Here is a 23,402-nt window from a genome sequence, read left to right on the forward strand (position 1 = left end):
AGAGCAGCAAATTTGAGACTTCTCATTTTGCAAATGCAAAAATTGATATACAAAGATGCTACATAACTTGCCTCAGCTCATGCAGCTAATTAATAGTGAAGTCAAAATCCTGATTTCTAGACTCTCCTCCCAGGAATCTCCCCTCCTCCCTCCTCTCCACTCTTCGCAAATCATGATCTTTCAACTTTTGGATACATCATAGAGAGGTTCTTAGGATGACTGGGTTTCTTTTACACTTTGTTTTTCTGCTGCTTTTCTTTTTAAAATTAAAGTGAAATTCTCATAATATAAAAACCATTTTACAGTGCACAATCCAGTGGCATTTAGTATATTTGCAATGTTGTGCAGACATCACTTCTATCTAGTTCCAAAATATTTTCATCACCCTACAAAGAAACTCCATACCCATTAAGGAGTCACGCCTCATTCCCCCTTCCCTCAGCCCCTGACAACAACTAATTTGTTTTCTGTCTCTGTGGATTTACCTATTCTAAATTTTTAATATAAATGGAGTCATGTAATATGTGACAATTTGCATATAGCTTCTTTTTTAGCATAATGTTTTGAGGTTCATCCATGTTGTAGCATGTACAGATACATCATTCTTTCTACGGCTGAATAATATAAATGTAGTACGAATATACCACATTTTGTTTATGCACTCACTGTTAGTGGACACATGTGAATTGTTTCCAACTTTGGGTTATCATGAATAGTGCTGCTATGAACATTCACGTACAAGCATTTGCTTGAATACCTGTTTTCAATTCTTTTGGGTCTATACCTACAAGTAGGTTTGCTGGGTCACATGGTAATTCTGTTTATTTTTTGAGGAAATTCCAAATTGTTTTCCATAGGGACTGTACTATTTTGGATTCCTATCAGCAATGTAACAAAGTTTTAATTTTTCCACATCTTCACCTATACGTCACATCTCATTTTGGTTTTGTTTTGGACTTCCCTGATGGCTAGTGACGTTCATCATCACTTCATGTGCTTATTGACCATCTGTATATCTTCCCTGAAGGAATATCTATTTAAGACCTTTGTACATATTTAACTGGATGGTTTATATTTTTGTTTTTGAGCTAGAAAAGTTTTTTATATAGTATTTTGGATATAATATAGATGGTTTGCAAACATTTTCTCCCTTTCTGTGGTTTGTCTTTTTCAGTAGCCTCTCTTAGCAGGAAAAAGGTGGTTTTTTTGGTTTAAATTTTGAAGAAGTCCAATTTGTCTATTTTTTATTTTATTGTTTATACTTTTGCTGTCATGTATATCTAAGAATCCATGGTCAAACCTAAGGTCATGAAAATTTGCCCCATGTTTCCTTCAAATCATTTTTATAGATTTAGCTCTTACATTTAGTTCTATGATCCATTTTGAGTTAAGTTTTGCACATGGTATGAGGTAAGGGTACAACTTCATTCTTTTGCATGTGGCTATGCAGTTTTCCTAGTACCACTTGTTTAAGAGACTATTCTTTCCCCACTGAATGGTCTTGGCACCCTTGTAAAAAATCAGTTAACTTTATTCAGCCATAAAAATGAAGGAAATCCGGCCATTTGTGAAAACATGTATGAAACTTGAGGCCCTTAGTCTAAGTGGAATAAATCAGACAGAGAAACACAAATCCCTTATGATCTCACTTATATGTGGAATTAAAAAAAAAAAAACCAAACTCATAGATACAGAGAACACATTCGTGGTTGCCAGAGGAAGGGGGTGAAGGGTGTGCAAAATGAGTGAAAGGGGTGAAAAGGTATGAACATCCTGTTACAAAAGAAATGAGTGCTGGGGAATTAAGGTATAGCATATTGAGTATAGTTAATTATACTGTATTAAATATTTGAGAGCTTCCCTGGTGGCACAGTGGTTGAGAATCCGCCAGCCGGTGCAGGGGACACGGGTTCGTGTCCTGGTGCGGGAAGATCCCACATGCCGCAGAGCGGCTGGGCCCGTGAGCCATGACCACTGAGCCTGTGCACCCGGAGCCTGTGCTCCACAACGGGAGAGGACACAACAGCGAGAGGCCCGCGTACCGCAAAAAAAAAAAAAAAAAAAAAAAAAAAAAAAAATATATATATATATATATATATATATATTTGAAAGTTACTATAAAGATACCTTAAAAGTTCTCATCACAAGAAAAAAAAGAAATTATGAATGGTGATGGATGTTAACTAGGTTAAATGTGATGATCATTTCACAACATATACATATATTGAATTATTATGTTGTGTACCTAAAACTAATGTAATGTTGTATGTCAAATATATCTCAATATAAATACCTTAACATATTAACCATAGACGTATGGATCGGTAGATGACTTTGGGGAATACTGCCATCTTAACAATATTGTTTCTAATACATGAACATGTGATGTATTTCTGTTTATTTAGGTCTTTTAAAATTTCTTTCTTTTTTTTTTTACATCTTTATTGGAGTATAATTGCTTTACAAAGTTGTCTTAGTTTCTGCTGTATAACAAAGTGAATCAGCTATATGTATACATATATCCCCATATGTCCTCCCTCTTGAGCCTCCCTCCCACACTCCCTCTCCCACCTCTCTACATGGTCACAAAGCACCAAGCTGATCTCCCTGTGCTATGCAGCTGCTTCCCACTAGCTATCTATTTTACATTTGCTAGTGTATATATGTCCATGCCACTCTCTCACTATTTCCCAGCTTCCCTCCCCCACCACAACTGCAAGTCAATTCTCTACATCTGCATATTTATTCCTATACTGTGCCTAGGTTCATCAGAACCATTAAAAAAAATAGTCCATATATATGTGTTAGCATACGGTATTTGTTTTTCTCTTTCTGACTAATTTCAGTCTCTAGGTCCATCCATCTCACTACAAATAACTAAATTTCATTTCTTTGTATGGCTGAGTAATAGCCCATTGTATATATGTACCACATCTTCTTTATCCTTTCATCTGTCAATGGACAGTTAGGTTGTTTTCATGTCCTGGCTATTGCAAATAGAGCTGCAATGAACATTGTGGTACATGACTCTTTTTGAATTATAGTTTTCTCAGGGTATATGCCCAGTAGTGGGATTGCTGTGCTGTATGGTAGTTCTATTTTTAATTTTTTAAGGAACCTCCATAGTGTTCTCCATAGTGGCTGTATCAATTTACATTCCCACTAACAGTGTAAGAGGGTACCCTTTTCACCACACCCTTTCTAGCATTTATTGTTTATAGATTTTTTGATGAAGGCCATTCTGACTGTGTGAGTGGATACCTCACTGTAGTTTTGATTTGCATTTCTCTAATGATTAGTGATGTTGAGCATTCTTTCATGTGTTTTTGCCTCTGTGTATACTTTCTTTGGAGAAATGTCTATCTATGTCTTCTGCCCATTTTTGGATTGAGTTGTTTGTTTTTTTGATATTGAGCTGCATGAGCTGCTTGTGTATTTTGGAGATTAATCCTTTGTCCATTGATTCATTTGCAAACATTTCTCCCATTCTGAGAGTTGTCTTTTTGTCTTCTTTATGGTTTCTTTTGCTGTGCAAGAGCTTGTAAGTTTCATTAGGTCCCATTTGTTTATTTTTGTTCTTATTTCCATTTGTCTAGGAGGTAGGTCAAAAAGGATCTTGCTGTGATTTATGTCATAGAGTGTTCTGCCTATGTTTTCCTCTAAGAGTTTGATAGCATCTGGCCTTACATTTAGGTCTTTAATTCATTTTGAGTTTATTTTTGTGTATGTTGTTAAGGAGTGTTCTAATTTCATTCTTGTACAAGCTGTCCAGTTTTCCCAGCACCACGTATTCAAGAAGCTTTTTTTTCTCCATTGTATATTCTTGCCTCCTTTATCAAAAGTAAGGTGACCATATGTGCGTGGGTTTATCTCTGTGCTTTCTATCCTGTTCCATTGATGTATATTTCTGTTTTTGTGCCAGTACCATACTGTCTTGATTACTATAGCTTTGTAGTATTGTCTGAAGTCTGGGAGCCTGATTCCTCCATCTCCGTTTTTTTTCTCAAGATTATTTTGGCTACTGAGATTTTGTGTTTCCATACAAATTGTGAAATTTTTTGTTCTAGTTCTGTGAAAAATGCCAGTGGTAGTTTGATACAGATTGCATTGAATCTGTAGATTGCTTTGGGTCATATAGCCATTTTCACAATGTTCATTCTTCCAATCCAAGAACGTGGTATATCTCTCTCTCTATTTGTAACTTTAATTTCTTTCATCAGTGTCTTACAGTTTTCTGTATACAGGTCTTTTGTCTCCTTAGGTAGGTTTATTGCTAGGTATTTTATTCTTTTTGTTGCAATGGTAAGTGAGAGTGTTTTCTTAAATTCTCTTTCAGATTCTTCAGCATTAATGTAGAGGAATGCAAGAGATTTCTGTGCATTAATTTTGTATCCTGCTGCTTTACCAAATTCATTGATTAGCTTTAGTAATTTTCTGGTAGCATCTTTAGGAATCTCTATGTGTAGTATCATGTCATCTGTAAACAGTGACAGTTTTACTTCATCTTTTCCAATTTGGATTCCTTTTATTTCTTTTTCTTCTCTGAATGCCATGGCTAGGACATCCAAAAGTATGTTGAATAATATTGGTGAGAGTGGACATACTTGTCTTGTTCATGATCTTAGAGGAAATGCTTTCAGTTTTTCACCATTGAGAATGATGTTTGCTGTGGGTTTGTCACATATGGCTTTTATTATGTTGAGGTAGGTTCCCTGTATGCCTGCTTTCTGGAGGGTTTTTACCATAAATGGGTGTTGAATTTTGTTGAAAGCTTTTTCTTCATCTATTGAGATTATCATATGGTTTTATGTTAAAATTTGTTAATGTGGTGTATCATATTGATTCATTTGCATATATTGAAGAATCCTTGCATTCCTAGGATAAACCCCACTTGATCATGGTGTATGAACATTTTAATATGCAGTTGCATTGTTTTTGCTAGTATTGTGTTGAGGATTTTTGCATCTCTGTTCATCAGAGATATTGGCCTGTATTATTTTTTCTTTGTGACATCTTTGTCTCGTTTTGGTATCAGGGTGATGATGACCTCATTGAGTGAGTTTGGGAGTGTTCCTCTCTCTGCTATATGTTGGAAGAGTTTGAGAAAGAAAGGTGTTAGCTCTTCTCTAAATGTTTTATAGACTTTCCCCTTGAAGCCATATGGTCCTGGGCTTCTCTTTGTTGGAAGATTTTTAATCACAGTCTCAATTTCAGTCCTTGTGATTGGTCTGTTTATATTTTCTCTTTCTTCCTGGTTCAGTCTTGGAAGGTTGTGGTTTTCTAAGAATTTGTCCATTACTTCCATGTTGTCCATTTTATTGGCCTTTTTTTGCTTGTAGTCATCTCTCATGATCGTTTGTATTTCTGAAGTGTCCGTTGTTACTTCTTTTTCATTTCTAATTCTGTTTATTTGAATCTTGTCCTTTTTTTTCTTGATGAATCTGGCTAGTGGTTTATCCATTTTGTTCCTCTTCTCAAAGAACCAGGTTTGAGTTTTATTGATCTTTTCTATTTTTTCCTTTATTTCTTTTTCATTCATTTCTGATCTGATCTTTATGATTTCTTTCCTTCTGCCAACTTTGGGGGTTTTTTTGTTCTTCTTTCTCTGATTGCTTTAGGTGTAAGTTTTGGTTGTTTATTTGAGATGTTTCTTGTTTCTTGAGGTAGTATTGTATTGCTATAAACTTCCCTCTTAGAACTGCTTTTGCTGCATCCCATAGGTTATGGGTTGCTGTGTTTTCATTGTCATTTCTTTCTAAGTAGTTTTTGATTTCCTCTTTGATTTCTTCTGTAGTCTCAGGGTTATTTAGTAGCATATTCTATAGAAAGCTCTCCTTGGATCTACATGAGCCATGGAGTTACAGGTCCATCAATGGTTTCCTAAATTCCACTCCTGAGGAACACTGAAATGAATAACAAATACTCCTGCAGGTGAGACGGGTCTGGCTTTAGCATCTGTGGGCTTTCTGGACACATACATGTGACGGTTGGGCCACACCAGAGTCTGAGCTGCCTCCATAGGTCCTGCAGAGGGTACAGGTGCACAACTACTTCAGTCCTCTTTCCTGACCTCAGTAGATCTGCATTTGTGGTGTGGTGAAAACAACACCTAAGAGTCACCAGAGCTAATTCCTGGCATACACTCAGTTAAGCTTGGACCAAGAGCAGTGCCAAACAACTGTGTACTTTGTGAGCCAGCACAATGGGCAAAATGGAACACAACAGAACATATTTACAGGTGAATAGCTCCAGAGGAGGAATGCTCAGTGGTTTCTCTCCCAGTCGGAGTGATCCAATCCTGCCTACCTCATACTGCAGATCAGAAACACAACTACAAAAGAGATCTGGGTGCTTCTACTAAAACAACTAGGGAGCACACCATGCCCCTAACAGGGCAGTAACAACTACCGAGCAATGGGGAGTCCCTGCTCAATATCCACCTCACTCACCAGGGGCAGATATCAGAAGCAAGAGGAGCTATGATCCTGCAGCCTGCAGAAAGGAGACCACAAACACAATAATTTAGACAAAATGAGAAGTTGGTGAAACTGCTTCAGATCAAGGAGCAAGATAAAAACTTACAAGAATAACTAAATGCAGAGGAGATAATCAATCCACCTGAAAAAGTATTCAGAGTAATGATAGTAACGATGATCCAAGATCTCAGAAAAAGAATGGAGGCAAGGATTTAGAAGATGCAAGAAATATTTAACAAAGGCCTAAAAGAACTATAGGACAATCAAATGGAGACGAATAATACAATAACTTAAATGAAAAATACTCTAGAAGTAATCAATAGCAGAATAACTGAGGCAGAAGAATGGATAAGTGAGCTGGAGGACAGAATGGTGGAAATAACTGCTGAGGAGCAGTATAAAGAAAAAAGAATGAAAAGAACTGAGGACAGTGTCAGAGACCTCTGGGACAACATTAAATGCACCAACATTCAAATTATAGGGGTCCCAGAAGAAGAAGAGAAAGAGAAAAGGCCCGAGAAAACATTTGAAGAGATTATAGTCAAAAACTTAACTAACATGGGAAAGGAAATAGTCCCCCAAGTCCAAGAAGCACAGAGAGTCCCATACTGGATAAAACCAAGGAGGAACAAGCCAAGACACATATTAATCAAATTAACAAAAATTAAAGTCAAAGAAAAAATATTAAAGTCAACAAGGGAAAAGCAACAAATAACATACAAGGGGAGACCCAGAAGGTTATCAGCTGATTTTTCAGCAGAAAATCTGCAGGCCAGAAGGGAGTGGCATGATATATTGAAAGTGATGAAAGGGAAAAACCTACACCAAGAATACCCAGAAAGTCTCCATTTAGATTTGACAGAGAAATCAGAAGCTTTACAGATAAGCAAAAGTTAAGAGAATTCAGCACAACAAAACTAGTTTTACAACAAATGCTAAAGAAACTTCTCTAGGCAAGAAACACAAGAGAAGAGAACAAAAGAGGAAGGGAAGAAAAATGCCCTACATAAACAACCTGCCAAAATTAAGAAAATAACATTAGGAATATACATATCAATAATTACCTTAAATGTAAATGGATTAAATACTCCACTCAAAAGAGTGAGGCCTGCTGAATGGATACAAAAACAAGACCCATATATATGCTGTCTACAACAGACCCACTTCAGACCTAGGGACACATACAGACTGAAACTGAGGGGAGGGTAGAAGGTATTCCTTGCAAGTGGAAATCAAAAGAAAGCTGGAATAGCAATACTTATGTCAGACCAAATATACTTTAAAATAAAGGCTGTTACAAGAGACAAGGAAGGTCACTACTTAATGATCAAGGCATCAATCCAAGAAGAAGATATAACAATTGTAAATATATATGCACTCAGCATAGAAGCACCTCAATACATAAGGCAAATGCTAACAGCCATGAAAGAGGAAATCAACAGTAACACAGTAATAGTAGGGGACTTTAACACCCTACTTACACCAATGGACAGATCATCCAGACAGAAAACTTATAAGGAAGCAGAAGCCTTAAATGACACATTAGACCAAATAGACTTAATTGATATTTATGGGGCATTCCATCTGAAATCAGCAGAATACACTTTCTTTTCAAGTGCATGTGGAACATTCTACAGGATAGATCACATCTTGGGTCACAAATTAAGCCTCAATAAATTTAAGAAAACTGAAATAATATCAAAACTCTTTTCTGATTACAATGCTATGAGATTAGAAATCAATTAGAGGAAAAAAATAGAAAAAACACAGACACATTGAAGTTAAACAATATGTTACTAAATAACAAATGGATTGCTGAAGAAATCAAAGTGGAAATCAAAAATTACCTAGAGACAAATTACAGTGAAAACACGGCAACCAAAAGCTATGTGATGCAGCAAAAGCAGTTCTAAGAGGGAAGTTTATAGCAATAGAATCTTACCTCAGTAAACAAGAAAAATCTTAAACAACCTAAGCTTATACTTAAAACAACTAGAGAAAGAAGAACAAACAAAACCCAATGTTAGGGCTTCCCTGGTGGCGCAGTGGTTGAGACTCCGCCTGCCGATGCAGGAGACACGGGTTCGTGCCCCGGTCCGGGAGGATCCCACATGCCGCGGAGCGGCTGGGCCCGTGAGCCATGGCCGCTGAGCCTGCGCGTCCGGAGCCTGTGCTCCGCAATGGGAGAGGCCACAACAGTGAGAGGTCCGCATACCGCAAAAACAAACAAACAAACAAACAAACAAACAAACAAACAAACAAAAAAAACCCAATGTTAGTAGAAGGAAAAAATATCATAAAGATCAGAGCAGAAATAAATGAAATAGAGATGAAGAAAAGAATAGCAAAGATCAATGAAACTAAAAGCTGGTTCTTTGAGAAGAAAGATAAAATTGATAAACCTTTATCTAGACTCGTCAAGAAAAAAGGTAGAGGACTCAAATCAATAAAAATAAAACTGAAAAAGAAGTTACAATGGACACCACAGAAATACAAAAGATCACAAGAGACTACTATCAGCTGCTATATGCCAATAAAATGTATAATCTAGAAAAAGTGGACATATTCCTAGAAAGATACAAGTTTCCAAGACTGAAACAGGAAGAAATAGAAAATACGAACAGACCAATCACAAGTACTGAGATTGAAAGTGTGATTCAAAAGCTCCCAACAAACAAAAGTCCAGGACCGGATAGCTTCACAGGTGAATTCCATCAAACATTTAGAGAAGAGTTAACACCTACCCTTCTGAAACTCTGTCAAAAATTTGCAGACGCAACATGCCCAAGCTCTAGGCCATCATCACCTTAATACCAAAAGCAGACAAAGATATCACAAGAAAAGGAAATTACATGCCAACATCACTGAAGAATATAGATGCAAAAATCCTCAACAAAATACAAGCAAAACAAATCCAATGATACATTAAAAGGGATCATACAACATTATCAAGTGTAATTTATCCCAGGGATGAAAGGATTTTTCTATACCTTCAAATCAATCAATGTGATAAACCACATTAACAAACTGAAGAATAAAAACCATATGATCTTCTCAATAGATGCAGAAAAAGCTTTTAACAAAATTGAACACCACTTATGATAAAAACTCTCCAGAAAGTGGGTATAGAGGGAACATACCTGAACATAATAAAGGCCTTAAATGACAAACCCACAGCTAAAATCATACTCAATGGTGAAAACCTGAAATCATTTCCTCTGATATGAGGAAGAAGACAAGTATGTCCATTCTCGTCACTTTTATTCAACATAGTTTTGGAAGTCCTGGCCATGGCTATCAGATAAGAAAAGAAATAAAATGAATACAAATTTGAAAAGAAGTAAAACTGTCACTGTTTGCAGATGACATGATACGATACAAAGAAAATCCTGGGAGGAACAAAGATGGCGGAGTAGAAGGACATGCTCTCATTCCCCCTTGTAAGAACACGAGAATCTCAGCAGGATGCTGGACATCCTTTGAAAGGAAGACGCTGTAACTCACCAAAAAAGATACCTCACATCCAAAGACAAAGGAGAAGTGACAATGAGATGGTAGGAGGGGTACAATCACAGTAAAATCAAATCCCATAACTGCTGGGTGGGTGACTCACAGACTGGAGAACACTTATACCACAGAAGTCTACCCACTGGAGTGAAGGTTCTGAGCCCCACGTCAGGCTTCCCAACCTGGGGGTCCAGCAATGGGAGGAAGAATTCCTAGAGAATCAGACATTGAAGCCTAGTGGGAATTGATTGCAAGACTTCAACAGGACTGGGGGAAACAGAGACTCCACTCTTGGAGGGCACACACAAAGCAGTGTGCATCGGGACCCAGGGTAAGGAGCAGTGACCCCAGGGGAGATTGAACCAGACTGACCTGCTAGTGTTGGAGGGTCTCCTGCAGAGGCAGGGGTGGCTGTGGCTCACTGTGGGGACAAGGAAACGGGCAGCAGAAATTCTGGGAAGTACTCCTTGGTGTGAACCCTCCCAGAGTCTGTCATTAGCCCCACCAAAGAGCCTAGGTAGGCTCCAGTGTTGGGTTGCCTCAGGCCAAACAACCAACAGGGAGGGAACCCAGCCCCACCCATCAGCAGTCAAGCAGATTAAAGTTTTACTGACCTCTGACCACCAGAGCAACAATCAGCTCTAAAAACCACCACTCTCTCCCATCAGGAAACTTACACAAGCCTCTTAGATAGCCTCATCCACCAGAAGGCAGACAGCAGAAGCAGGAACTACAATCTGGCAGCTGGTGGAACAAAAACCACATTCACAGAAAGATAGACAAGATGAAAATGCAGAAGGCTATGTACCAGATGAAGGAACAAGATAAAATCCCAGAAAAACAACTAAATGAAGTGGCGATAGACACCCTTCCAGAAAAAGAATTCAGAATAATGATAGTGAAGATGATCCAGGAGCTCACAAAGAATGGAGGCAAAGGTCAAGAAGATGCAAGAAATGTTTAACAAAGACCTAGAAGAATTAAAGAACAAAACCCAGAGATGAACAGTACAATAAATGAAATGAAAACTACACTAGAAGGAATCAAGAGCAGAATAACTGAGGCAGAAGAAAGGATAAGTGACCTTGAAGACAGAATGGTGGAATTCACTGCTGTGGAACAAAATAAAGAAAAAAGAATGAAAAGAAATGAAGACAGACTAAGAGAAATCTGGGAAAACATTAAACACAACAATATTCACATTATAGGGGTCCCAGAAAGAATAGAGAGACAGAAAGAACCAGAGAAAATATTTGAAGAGATTATAGTCGAAAACTTCCCTAACATGGGAAAGGAAATAGCCACCCAAGTCCAGCAAGCACAGCAAGTCCCATACAGGATAAACCCAAGGAGAAACACAACAAGACACATAGTAATCAAATTGGGAAAAATTAAAGGCAAAGAAAAATTGTTGAAAGCAGCAAGGGAAAAATGACAAATAACATACAAGGGAACTCCCATGGGTTAACAGCTGATTTCTCAGCAGAAACTCTACAAGCCAGAAGGGAGTGGCGTGATATGCTTAAAGTGATGAAAGGGAAGAACATACAACCAAGACTACTGTACCCAACAAGGATCTCATTCAGATTAGATGGAGAAATCAAATGCTTTACAGACAAGCAAAAACGAACAGAATTCAGCACCACTAAACCAACTGTACAACAAATGCTAAAGGAACTTCTTTAAGTGGGAAACACAAGAGAAGAAAAAGCTACAAAAACAAACCCAAAATAACTAAGAAAATAGTCATAGGAACATACATATCTATAATTACCTCAGACGTGAATGGATTAAATGCCCCAACCAAAAGACATAGTCTTGCTGAATGGATACAAGAAAAAGACCCATATATATGCTGTCTACAAGAGACCCACTTCAGACCCAGGAACACATGCAGATGGAAAGTGAGGGGATGGAAAAAGATATTCCATGCAAATGGAAATCAAAAGCAAGCTGGAGTAGCAGTACTCATATCAGATAAAATAGACTTTAAAATGAAGAATGTTATAAGAGACAAAGAAGGACACTACATAATGATCAAGGGATCAATCCAAGAAAAAGATATAACACTTATAAATTTATATGCACCCAACATAGGAGCACCTCAATACATAAGGCAACTGCTAACAGCTATAAAGGAGGAAATCAACAGTAACACAACGATAGTAGGGGACTTTAACACCTCACTTACACCAATGGACAGATCATCCAAAATGATGGTAAAAAAGGAAACAGAAGCTTTAAATGACACAATAGACCAGATAGATTTAATTGATATTTATAGGACATTCCATCCCAAAACAGCAGATTACACTTTCTTCTCAACTGTGCATGGAACATTCTCCAGGATAGATCACATTTTGGGTCACAAATCATGCCTCAGTAAATTTAAGGAAATTGAAATCATATCAAGCATCTTTTCTGACCACAATGCTATGAGATTAGAAAATTAATTACAGTGAACTAAATGTAAAAAAACCACAAAAACATGGAGGCTAAACATTATGTTACTGAATAACTAAGAGATCACTGAAGAAATCAAGGAGGAAATTAAAAAATACCTAGAGACAAATGAGAATGAAAACACGAAGATCCAAAACCTAAAGGATGCAGCAAAAGCAGTTCTAAGAAGGAATTTTATAGCTATACAAGCATACCTCAAGAAACAAGGAAAATCTCAAATAAACAATCTAAACTTACACCAAAAGGAACAACAGAAAGAAGAACAAACAAAATCCAAAGTTAGCAGAAGGAAAGAAATCATAAAGATCAGAGCAGAAATAAATGACATAGAAACAAAGAAAACAACAATGACCAATAAAACTAAAAGCTGGTTCGTTGAGAAGATAAAGAAAAGTGATAAACCATTAGCCAGACTCATCAGGAAAAAAAGGGAGAGGACTGAAATCAATAAAATTAGAAACGAAAAAGGAGAGGTTACAACAGACACTGCAAAACTACAAAGCATCCTAAGAGACTACTACAAGCAACTCTATGCCAATAAAATGGACAACCTGGAAGAAATGGAAAAATTCTTAGAAAAGTATCACTTTCCAAGACTGAACCAGGAAGAAATAGAAAATATGAACTGAGAAATCACAAGTAATGATGAAACTGTGATAAAAAATCTTCCAGAAAACAAAAGTACAAGACCAGGTGGCTTCACAGGTGAATTATATCAAACATTTAGAGAAGAGCTAACACCCATCCTTCTCAAAGTCTTCCAAAAAATTGCAGAAGGAAGAACAGTCCCAAACTCATTCTATGAGGCCACCATCACCCCTGATACCAAAACCAGAGAAAGAAACTGATAAAAAAGAAAATTACAGACCAATATCACTGATGAAGATAGATGCAAAAATCCTCAACAAAATACTAACAAACAGATTCCAACAACACATTAAAAGGATCATACACCATGATCCAGTGGGATTTATCCCAGGGATGCAAGGATTCTTCAATATATGCGAATCAATCAATGTGATACACCATATTAACAAATTGAAGAATAAAAACCGTATGATCATCTCAATAGATGCAGAAAAAGCTTCTGACAAAATTCAACACCCATTTATGATAAAAACTCTCCAGAAGGTGGGCATTCAGGGAACCTACCTCAACATAATAAAGGCCATATATGACAAACCCACAGCAAACATCATTCTCAATGGTGAAAAACCGAAAACATTCCTCTAAGATCAGGAACAAGACAAGGATGTCCACTCTCATCACTATTATTCAACATAGATTTGGAAGTCCTAGCCACAGCAATCAGAGGAGAAAAAAAAAGAAATAAACGGAATCCATTGGAAAAGAAAAAGTAAAACTGTCACTGTTTGCAGGTGACATGATAGTATACATAGAGAATCCTAAAAATGCCACCAGAAAACTATTATCGCTAATGAATGAATTTGGTAAAGTTTTAGGATATAAAATTAATGCACAGAAATCTCTTGCATTCCTATACACTAATGATAAGAAATATGAAAGAGAAATTAAGGAAACACTCCCATTTACCATTGCAACAAAACGAATAAAATACCAGGAATAAACCTACCTAGGGAGACAAAGACCTGTATGCAGAAAACTATAAGACCCTGATGAAAGAAATTAAAGATGATACCAACAGATGGAGAGATATACCATGTTCTTGGATTGGAAGAATCAATATTGTGAAAATGACTATACTACCCAAAGTAATCTATAGATTCAATGCAAACCCTATCGAATTACCAATGGCATTTTTTTTAAGGAACTAGAGCAAAAAAAATCTTAAAATTTGTATGGAGACACAAAAGACCCCAAATAGCCAAAGCAGTCTTGAGGGAAAAAAACGGAGCTGGAGGAATCAGACTCCCTGACTTCAGACTATACTACAAAGCTACAGTAATTAAGACAATATGGTACTGGCACAAAAATAGAAACATCGATCAATGTAAAAGGGTAGAAAGCCCAGAGATAAACCCACCCACCTATGATCAACTAATCTATGGCAAAGGAGGCAAGGATATACAATGCACAAAAGACCATCTCTTCAATAAGTGGTGGTGGGAAAACTGGACAGCTACATGTAAAAGAATGAAATTAGAACCCTCCCTAACACCATACAAAAATATAAACTCAAAATGGATTTGAGATCTAAATGTAAGACTGGACACTATAAAACTCTTAGTGGAAGACATAGGCAGAACACTCTTTGACATAAATCACAGCAAGATCTGTTTTGATCCCCCTCCTAGAGTAATGGAAATAAAAACAAAAATAAACAAATGGGACCTAATGAAACTTCAAAGCTTTTGCACAGCAAAGGAAACCATAAACAAGGCGGAAAGACAATCCTCAGAATGGGAGAAAATATTTGCAAATGAATCAATGGGCAAAGGATTAATCTCCAAAATATATAAACAGCTCATGTAGCTCAATATTAAAGAAACAAACAATCCAATCCAAAAATGGGCAGTAGACCTAATTAGACATTTCTCCAAAGAAGACATACAGATGGCCAAGAAGCACATGAAAAGCTGCTCAACTTCACTAATTATTAGAGAAATGCAAATCAAAACTACAATGAGGTATCACCTCACACCAGTTAGAATGGGCATCATCAGAAAATCTACAAATAATAAATGCTGGAGAGGGTGTGGAGAATAGGGAACCCTCTTGCACTGTTGGTGGGAATGTAAATTGATACAGCCACTATGGAGAACAGTATGGAGGTTTCTTAAAAAACTAAAAATAGAATTACCATATGATTCAGCATTCTCACTACTGGGCATATATCCAGATAAAACCATAATTCAGAAAGACACATGTACCCCAATATTCATTGCAGCACTATTTATAAAAGGCAGGTATGGAATTAACCTAGATGCCAAATGACAGACGAATGGATAAAGAAGTTGAGATACATATATACTATGGAATATTACTCAGCCATAAAAAGGAACGAAATTGAGTTATTTGTTGAGGTGTGGATGGTCCTAGAGACTGTCATACAGAGTGAAGTAAGTCATTAAGAGAAAAACAAATATCGTATACTAATGCATGTGTGTGGAACCTCGAAAAATGGTACAGATGAACCAGTTTGCAGGGCAGAACTTGAGGCACAGATGTAGAGAACAAACGTACAGACACCAAGGGGGGAAAGCTGCGGGTTGGTGGGGATGGTTGTGTGCTGAATTGTGCGATTGGGATTGACATGTATACACTGATGTGTATAAAATTGATGACTAATAAGAACCTGCTGTATAAAAAATTAAATTAAAGTTGAAAAACTAAAAAAAAAAAAGAAAATCCTAAAGATGCTAGCCGAGAAGTGCTAGAGCTCATTGATAAACTTGGGAAAGTTGCAGTATACCAAATTAATGAGGAGAAATCTCTTGCATTCCTATAGAGTAACAATGAAGGATCAGAAAGAGAATATAAGGAAGCAATCCCATTTAACATCACATCAAAAGAATAAAATACCTAGCAATAAACCTACCTAAGGAGACAGTATACCTGTATGCAGAAAACTATAAGACACTGATGAAAGAAATTAAAGATGATACAAATACATGGAGAGATATACCATGTACTTGGATTGGAAGAATGAACATTGTGAAAATGACTATACTACCCAAAGCAACCTACAGATTCAATGCAATCCCTATCAAACTACCACTTGCCTTTTTCACAGAATTAGAGCAAAAAATTTTACCATTTGTTTGGAAACACAGAAGACCCCGAATAGTCAGAGCAATCTAGAGAAAGAAGAATGGAACTGAAGGAATCAGCCTGTCTGATTTCAGACTATATTAAAAAGCTACAGGGCTTCCCTGGTGGCGCAGTGGTTGAGAATCCACCTGCCGATGCAGGAGACACGGGTTCGTGCCCTGGTCCGGGAAGATCCCACATGCCACGGAGCAACTAAGCCCGTGAGCCATGGCCGCTAGGCCTGCGCGTCCGGAGCCTGTGCTCCGCAACGGGAGAGGCCACAACAGTGAGAGGCCCGCGTACCGCAAAAAAAAAAAAAAAAAAAAAAAAAAAAAAAAAGCTACAGTAATCAAAGCAGTATGGTATTGGCACACAAACAGAAATATATGTCAATGGAACAGGATAAAAAGCCCAGAGATAAACCCATGCACCTATGGTCACCTAATTTATGGCAAAGGAGGTAAGAATATTCAATGGAGAAAAGACAGTCTCTTCAATAGTGGTGCTGGGAAAACTGGACAGTTATGTGTCAAAGAATGAAATTATAGCACTCCCTAACATGATACACAAAAAGAAAATGGATTAAAGACCTAAAAATAAGGCCAGATACTATAAAACCTATATAGGAAGACATAGGCAGAACACTCTGGCATAATTGCAGCAAGTTCTTTTTTGATCTACCTCCTAGAGTAATGAAAATAAAAACAAAAATAAAGAAGTGGGACCTAATTAAACTTAAAAGCTTTTGCACAGCAAAGGAAACCACAAACAAAATGAAAAGACTACCTTCAGGATGGGAGAAAATGTTTGCTAATGAAGCAACTGACAAGGCATTACTCTCCAAAATATACAAACAACTCATGCAGCTCAATATCAAGAAAACAAACACTGCAATCCAAAAATGGACAGAAGACCTAAATAGATATTTCTCCAAACAAGACATACAGATGGCCTACAAACACATGAAAATAAGCTCAACATCACTAATTATTAGAGAAATGCAAATCAAAACTACAGTGAGGTATCACCTCACACCAGTCAGAATGGCCATCATCAAAAAATTTACAAACAATAAATGCTGTAGAGGGTGTGGAGAAAAGGGAACCTTCCTACACTGTTGGTGGGAATATAAATTGGTACACCCGCTATGGAGAACAGTATGGCAGTTCCTTAAAAAATCTAAAAGTAGAGCTGCCATATGACCCTGTAATTCCACTTTTGGGCATATATCTGGAGAAAAGCATAATTTGAAATGAGGCATACACATGCACCCTGGTGTTCATTGCAGCTCTATTTACAATAGCCAGGACATGCAAACAACATAAATGTCCATCGACAGAAGAATGGATAAAGAAGATGTGTTACATATATACAATGGAATATTACTCAGCCATAAAAAAGGAATGAAATAGTACCATTTGCAGACACAAGGATGGACCAAGAGATTGTCATACAGAGTGAAGTAAGTCAGAAAGGGAAAGACAAATATCATATAAAATCACTTATATGTGGAATCTAAGAAAATGGTAGAGATGAACTTATTTGCAAAGCAGAAATAGAGTCACATATGTAGAAAACAAACATGTTTTCCAAGGAATGGAAGGGGCAGGTGGGATGAATTGGGAGATTTGGATTGACATATATACACTACTATACATAAAATAGATAACTAATGAGAACTTACTGTATAGCATAGGGAACTCTACTCAGTGCTCCATGGTGACCTAGATGGGAAGGGAATCTAAAAATGAGTGGGTATATGTATATGTATTACTGACTCACTTTGCTGTACAGCAGAAACTAACACAACATTGTAAAGCAACTATACTCCAATATCAATTATTTAAAAATATTGCTCATTGTATTCTCTTATAATCTTTTTCTTTTTGTAAGGTTGGTAGTAATGTTCCCACTTCTATTTCTGATTTTCAGAAGTAAATAATTCAGTCTTTTCTTCTTAGCCTAGCTAAAGTTTTGTCTTTGTTGATCTATTCAAAGAACCAATTTTGGTTTCATCAGTTTTCTCTATTGTTTCTCATTCTCTATTTTTTAAACTCCTCTCTAATATTTATAATTTCCTTGCTTCTGTCAGTTTTTGGTGTAGTTTGCTATTTTTTCTCAAGCTCCTTGAGGTGTAAAATATGATTATTGATTTGAGATCTTTCTTTCTTTTCTTTTACTAATTTATTTATTCTATTTATTTATTTTTGGATGCATTGGGTCTTCATTGCTGTGCACGGGCTTTCTCTAGTTGTGGCGAGGGGGGCTACTCTTTGTTGTGGTACACAGGCTTCTCATTGCGGTGGCTTCTCTTGTTGTAGAGCATGGGGTCTAGCTGCACGGGCTTCAGTAGTTGTGGTACGTGGGCTCAGTGGTTGTGGCTTGTGGGCTCTAGAGCACAGCCTCAGGAGTTGTGGCACACGGGCTGGCTTAGTTGCTCCATGACATGTGGGATCTTCCTGGACCAGGGATCAAACCCATGTTCCCTGCATTGGCAGGTGGATTCTTAACCACTGCACCCCCATGGAAGTTCCCTTTCTTCCTTTTTAATGTACAAATTTATCATTGTAATTTTCCCTCTGAATACTGATTCTGTTTCATTTCATAGTTCTGGTCCTTTGTGTTTTTGATTCATTGGTCTCAAAGTATTTTCTAATTTAACTTGTGATTTCTTATTTGACCCATTGATTGTTTAAGAATATGCTGTCTAACATCCACATGTTTGTGAATTTTCTAGTTTTCCATCTGTTATTAATTTCTAGTTTCATTCCATTGTGGTGAGAGAAGATAGTTTGGATTATTTAAATCATTTAAAATTATTGTGACTTTTTGGTTACCTAACATATGGTTCATCCTGGAGAATGTTTCATGTGACAAGAATGTGTATTCTGCTGTTTATGGGTGGAGTGTTCTGCATATGTCTGTTAAATCTAGTTGATTCATACTGTTTTTAAAGTCATTTTTTCCCTCATTAATTCTGTTTGATTGTTTTATCCATTATTGAAAGTGGAGTATAGAAGGCTCTAACTATTATTGTAGAACTGTCTATTTCTTTATTTCTTATAATGTTTGTATCATATATATTGAGACTCTGCTGTTATGTCTATATATGTGTGTAATTTTTATAGCTTTTTGTTGGGTTTTCCTTTTTATTGATATATAATATCCTTCTTTGTCTCTTGTTATAGTTTTGAATAAAGTTGATTTTCTCTGATATTAGTATAGCCAGCCCAGTTCTTTTTGGGTTATTATTTGGATGGAATACCCTTTTCCATTCTTTCACTTTCAGTGCATTTCTGTCATTGGATCCAAAGTGAGTCTCTTGTAGAGAGCATATAGTTGATGATTTTAAAACATTCCATTCTGCCAGTCTCTGTTTTTTATTGGAGAGTTAATTCATTTACATTTAGAGTAATTACTCATAAGGAGAGACTTACTTATGCCATTTTGTTATTTGTTTTCTATGTGTCATATCTTTTTGGTTCCTCAATTCTTCCACTATTGCCTTTTGCTTTCTTTCTTCTTTTTCTTTATTTTTATTTTCTTTATTTATTTTTGGCTGTGTGGGTCTTTGTTGCTGCACATGGGCTTTCTCTAGTTGTGGCAAGTGAGGGCTACTCTTCCGTGTGGTGCACGGGCTTCTCATTGCAGCGGCTTCTCTTGCTTCTGAGCATGGGCTCTAGGTGCACAGGCTTCAGTAGTTGTGGCCTGTGGGGTCAGTATTTGTGGCTTGCAGGCTCAGGATCTCAGGCTCAGTAGTTGTGACACATGGGCTCAGTTGTTCCACGACATGTGGGATCTTCCCTGACCAGGGCTTGAACCCATGTCCCCTGCATTGGCAGGCCGATTCTTAACCACTGTACCACCACGGAAGCCCATCTTTTACTTTCTTAAACTATTTTTTGCTGTCATGTGTTGTCTTAATCTGTTCAGGTTGCTATAACAGAAATATCATAGAATGAGTAGCTTACAAACAACAGAAATTTATTTCTCACAATTCTGTGGGCTAAGAAGTCCAAGATCATGGTGCTGGCAGATCTGGTCTTTGATGAGGGCCCACTTCCTCATTGACAGTTATCTTTTTGCTGTAACGTCATGTGGAGAAATGGGTGATTGCCCTCCACTCTCATGAATAAATCACATCCCAAAGGTCCTACTACCTAATCTCACCTTGGGGGCTAGGATTTCAACATATGAATTTGGGGTGGACATAGAAATTCAGTTCACTGCACATGTTTTTATTTCCTTCTCCTTTTTTTACATAAATATGTTGGATTTTTTTTGGTAAGGATCTTTTAATTTTAAGTGGTAACAACATGTAACAAACGATCTGCTCTCTTAATACATTTTAAAGTTAGTGTTGACTATAAGTACAATGTTATAAAGCAGATCTCTTGAATTTATTCATTTTGCTTAACTGAAACTTTATTCCCATTGATTAGTAACTCCTCATTTCTCCCTCACCTCAGCACCTGGAAACCATCATTCTACTCTTTGATTCTATGAATTTGACTATTTTAGATACCTTGTGTAAATGGAATTATTCAGTATTTTGGCTTATTTCACTTAGCATAATGTCACTGAAGCTAATTCATGTTGTCACATATTGCAGAATTTCCTTCAATAGTCATTCTAACAGGTGTGAGGTGATAGCTTACTGTGGTTTTGATTTATGTTTCCTTGATGATTAGTGATGTCAAGCACTTTTTCATCTATTGGTTGGCCATTTGCATGTCTTTTTTGGAGAAGTGTCTACTCAGTTTCTTAGCCTATTTTAAAATCATATTATTAGATTTTTTACTATTCAAGCATAGGAATTCCATATATAGTTTGCATATTAACCCCTTATCAGATATATTGTTTGCAAATATTTTCTTCAATTCTCTAGGTTGCCTTTCATTCTGCTGTTTCTTTTGCTTTGCAGAAGCTTTTTAGTTTGATGTAGTCCCACTTGTTTATTTTTGTCCTTGTTGTGTGTGCTTTTGGTATCATATGCAAGAATTCATTGCCAAGACCAATGTGAAGAAATTTTTCCTTTGTGCTTTTTGCTAGGAGTTTTATGGTTTCAGTTCTTATGTTAGTCTTTAAGCCATTTTGAGTTGGCTTTTACATATGGTGTCAGTGAGGGGGGTCCAATTTCATTTTTTTTTTGCCTGTGGATATCAGTTATCCTAAAACAATTTGTGGAAGAGACTATTCTTTCCCCATTGTGTATTCTTGGAACCCTTGTCAAAGATCAGTTGAATGTATATGTGTGGGTTTATTTCTGGGCTCTCCATTCTGTTCCATTGGTGTATAAACCTGTTTTTATGCCAGTAACATACTGTTTTAATTATTGTAGTGTCATATAATTTGAAATCAGGAAGTGTGATGCCTCCAGCCTTGTTTTTCTTTTTCAGGATTGATTTGGCTATTTGTGGTATTTTATGGTTTTATATTAATTGTATCACTAGAATTATTTTTTCTATTTCTGTTAAATATGCCATTGGGATTTTGATAAGAATTGCAATAATCTATAAATTGCTTTGGGCAGTATGGACATTTTAACAATATTAAGTCTTCCAATCCATGAACATGTTACGTCTTCCCATTTGTTTGGGCATCTTTGTTTTGTTCCTGAAGTTTGAGGAAAATCTTTCAGCTTTTCACCATTGTGTATGATGTTAGTTGTGGACTTATTATATATGATCCTTATTATATTGGGGTGCTTTCCATTCCCAGTTTGTAGAGAATTTTTTCATGAAAGGGTGTTGAATTTTGTCAAATGTTTTCTGGCATCTATCAAGATGATCATGTGGGGCTTCCCTGGTGGCACGGTGGTTAAGAATCTGCCTGCCAATGCACGGGACATCGGTTCGATCCCTGGGCCAGGAAGATCCCACATGCCACGGAGCAACTAAGCCTGTGCACCACAACTACTGAGCCTGAGCGCTAGATCCCATGAGCCACAACTATTGAAGCCCGCCCACCTACACCCATGCTTCACAACAAAGGAAGCCGCCGCAATGAGAAGCCCGTGCACTGCAACGAAGAGTAACCCCAGCTTGCTGCAACTAGAGAAAGCCCTTGCACAGCAATGAAAACCCAAAGCAGCCAAAGATAAATAAATAAATAAATAAATAAATTTACAAGAAAAAGATGATCATGTGATATTTATCCTTTATTCTGTAAATGTGGTGTATCACATTAATTGATTTGCATATGTTGAGGGTTTTGCATCTATAATCATTAGGTATATTGGCCTGTATTTTTCTTTTTGTGTAATGACTTTGCCTTGCTGTGGTATCAGGGTAATGCTGCTGTCATAAAATGAGTTTGAAAGTGTTCCCTCCTCTTCAATTTTTTGGGATAGGGTTTGAGAAGTGTAGGTGTTAATTTCACTTTGTTGTGCATTAAAATTCACGAGTGAGGCCACATGGTCCTGGGCTTTCCTTTGTTGGGAAGTTTTTGATTACTGATTCAACCTCCATACTAGTTATAGGCCTGTTCAGACTTTCTATTTCTTCAAGATTCAGTCTTGGTAGATGGTATGTTTCTAGGAATTTTCCCATTCTTCTAGATTATTCAGTTTGTTGGTGTATGACTGTTTATAGTGGTTTCAAGGTTTTTTTTGTATTTTTCTGTCACCAGTTGTAAAGTCTCTTCTTTTATCTCTGGTTTATTTGAGTCATCTTTTTCTTTTTTTAAATTAATTTTTATTGGCTATAGTTGCTTTACAGTATTGTGTTAATTTCTGCTGTGCAGCACAGTGAATCAGTTATTTGTATACATATATCCACTCTTTTTTAGATTTCCTTCCCATTTAGGTCACCACAGATCATTGAGTAGAGTTCCCTGTGCTCTACAGCAAGTTCTCATTAGTTTTCTATTTTATACATGGTAGTGTATATATGTCAATCCCAATCTCCCAATTCATCTCTACATCTGTGAGAGTCCTCTTTTTTTCTTAACTGGCTAAAGTTTTATCAATATTGTTTATCCTTTAAAAAACCAACTCAGTTTCATTGATTATTTTTCTTGTTGTTTTCCTATTTTCTATTTTGTTTATTTCTGCTCTAATGTTTATTATTTCCTCCCTTCTGCTAACTTTGGTCTTAGTTTGTTCTTTTTCTAGCTCATTGAGATGTAAATTTGGGTTCTGTATTTGGGTTCTTTCTTCTTTTTTAATGTAGGTGCTTATCATTATGAATTTCACTCTTGGTACTGTCTTTGCTGTACCTCATT

The sequence above is a fragment of the Kogia breviceps genome, chromosome X (genome assembly GCF_026419965.1).
Source record: "Kogia breviceps isolate mKogBre1 chromosome X, mKogBre1 haplotype 1, whole genome shotgun sequence".
In the NCBI taxonomy this organism is placed as follows: Eukaryota; Metazoa; Chordata; class Mammalia; order Artiodactyla; family Physeteridae; genus Kogia; species Kogia breviceps.